This window comes from Takifugu flavidus, chromosome 1, assembly GCF_003711565.1.
Source record: "Takifugu flavidus isolate HTHZ2018 chromosome 1, ASM371156v2, whole genome shotgun sequence".
Lineage (NCBI taxonomy): Eukaryota > Metazoa > Chordata > Actinopteri > Tetraodontiformes > Tetraodontidae > Takifugu > Takifugu flavidus.
The window spans coordinates 15,966,191-15,969,001 of record NC_079520.1 but is presented as its reverse complement, the minus strand read 5'-3'; positions in this window follow the sequence as shown (position 1 = coordinate 15,969,001).

Below are 2,811 nucleotides of genomic sequence, written 5' to 3'. Positions count from 1 at the left end.
TGTCGTCGCCGTTGCGTCCAGTGCCTGCTCCTGTCGCCCGCTGTGCGTTAGGGGCCCAGAGAGGCCTCTGGTTTCTTTCTGTGTGGTGGAAGTTCACTTGAACCGAGGCAAGTGTGCGTGTGGGTGTGCTTCCGCCGCGCTGAAACTAAGAAGTCGAACTGTCACCATCTGCCGCCTGGAAGTACCCGCTGACACCCAGCACAAATGCTCGCTGCAGCAGCCTCAGTGGAGGCAGCTCCAGTGATCCAGAACACATGTACCCCGCGAGCGTCCGCCTCGCCTACTCAAGACGCATCCGATCCGATCCGATCCGATCCGAGCTTAACTGATAAGACAAATATTACGTCAGTTAGCTTTTGAAACATCCAAGGTGTCAAAATGTCATTTTGGAAGGAAAGTTCTCGTCATCCTAACACTTGCAGAAAGGTCTCCTAATGAGGTGCTGTAAATCCTACCTTGTGGGCGGGGCCAGAAACTGTAGCGCAGCTCAGAGCCTTAATCTCGCCGCAGGTCTTAAGAAGGCTGGGAGAACTTGGCGAGCACATTTGAGCAGGAATCCAGAGTCAGTGAGCAGCTGGGAGAAAAGCCAGGGAGGAAACATTGATTAGGAACATTATCACCTTTAATCCCACTGGTTACACACACACACGCACGCACGCATGCACACACACACGCACACACACACACACGCACGCACGCATGCACACACACACACACACACACACACAGAGTCATCCAAGGTTACTGCAGCTTTCACTTCAAAACAGCCCGGTGCACAAGCAGATGATAATAGACCTTGAGTATGATGCAATAAAATGATACTTTTAATATTTCTATCTCTTTTTTTAATAAAAGTGAGTCAAACTCTTTCACCTCAGGGTTGGAAAATGTGAAGAATTCTCTTCAAATAAGTAATGTGGAGTGAGAGAAGTCTCACAAAGGCCGAAGCACAGACAAATTACAGATGGGATCGATGAGCTGTTTTGAGAAAATCAATCCCAAAGCATCTTTTATTTGGAAGTGATTTTTTTTTCCTCCATTATTGTGTTGTATTCAGCTGAATAAACGGCAGCAGGTGGACGCATAAACCAGCAAAAATAAAGTCTTTAAACTCTCCGGGCTGCACTGAGCTCCTTGGATGAGAAAAGATCTAGTGTTTCACCAGGGGAACGGATGCGTGTGAATGTGTGGATATTGAAACGCTGACGTGCAGGTACATGAATGATCACCTCTCAAGCCGCTTCCACCTGCTCCCAGGCTGCCCGGGGGTGTCCTCCTGGATGGACAAACACCTCCACCTGGAAGCCAGACACCAGAACTCTGGTCCAGCCTAGCTGTTCATCTCCCCTCACTCACAAACCAGATCCTGAGTTGGGGCGGTAACTCCTCTGATCCAGACATCCCCACTTTTCACATTTGAGGACCATGGACTGATCTTCATCCCAGCATGAGGTCATCAACCAACCAGCAGAGACCCCTGAACCCCTCCTCCTCTCTATCACCCGGCTTGCTGGAAAATCAGACAAGGTGAGAAAGAGCATTCCTGGCAGAGTCCAACCCTCACCAGGGATGAGCCTGACTCACTGCTGGCAATGTGACCCAAGCTCACACTCCCACGCTACAGGGATCACATGACCCTTCGTTTAGGGGCCCTACAGCCAATATTCCCACTGTACCCTGGCAAGAATTAGTCCACAATCAGGACAAAATCCTCAATTAAAGGAGTTTAAATATATATCTCCATGCAATAACCATATTTCTGAAAGTATTAAAATACGTTTTAATGATGTCCAGCAGGAGGGAACCTGGGCCCCTCTCCAAGGGGGATCAGTCTACATATTTGACGGCTCGTTACTCAGGTAATCACACATTGGACACTTTGCTGTCTGTCAGCCAGACGCTGCACCTGAGCCAGAAGGTAGAATCACAAAGGTGATTCATGCTCACAGCCCATAATAACTACACAGAGCCAAACTCTCGGTCGTCTCTGCCATCTGTTGCAGAGCGCTGCTGCATGGTTGCTGGCATCAGTGCGAGCCGACATGTGGGGGCTTTAGTCTTCCATAGCTACATTAGTGTGTTTACAAGGGGCGTAGTAAACTCTGATGCATGTTTTCTTTGTGTTTACTTTACTTTTTGACTGCTGATAAGCAAACACCACAGGACAAGGACAACAGGCCTGATATCGCCCTCTAGTGGCCACATGTGAACACTGCGGCGACATACTGTACGAACGTGAGAAGTTTTTTATTGTATATTTAATTTAAGGGGGAAGGAGAGGTCTTTCAAAGAGTGTTTTTAATAACATCCACCCATCTGAAGAAGGCCACTATGTCCAAGACATTATTAGTAAGGCATTAGGAGCCAACTGATTGCCACAATCCAAGTGCTTAATAATGTAGACGAATTTGTCTCCTGGCCACTTGATGTTTTAATGAAATGGTTTTCTAACACGATTGAGTGATATAACTGGAAAATTGAAGTAATCGTATCAAACATTAGAGAGGTGACAACAACCGTCAGTGGTAACAGGATGACCTTCACACCAGAGATGGTATTAATAACATCGAGAGGGGCTGAATTTAATGGTGCACTTCAAGGACTCCCCTGTGTCCACAACAATGGCTCCGTTCCATTTAGGAGCCGTTGGTAATGTAATTAGCTCCACCTGAGCTTTTGTGCTGGGACAGAGTGACTCTGGGATGTCAGGTGACATCATTTTGCTGTTGGAGGTTGGACCGTAGGCTTTCAGAGACTCCCTGTGTCTTTAAATGACTGAAAATGCAGCTGTTACAGAGGAAGTAAAGCATC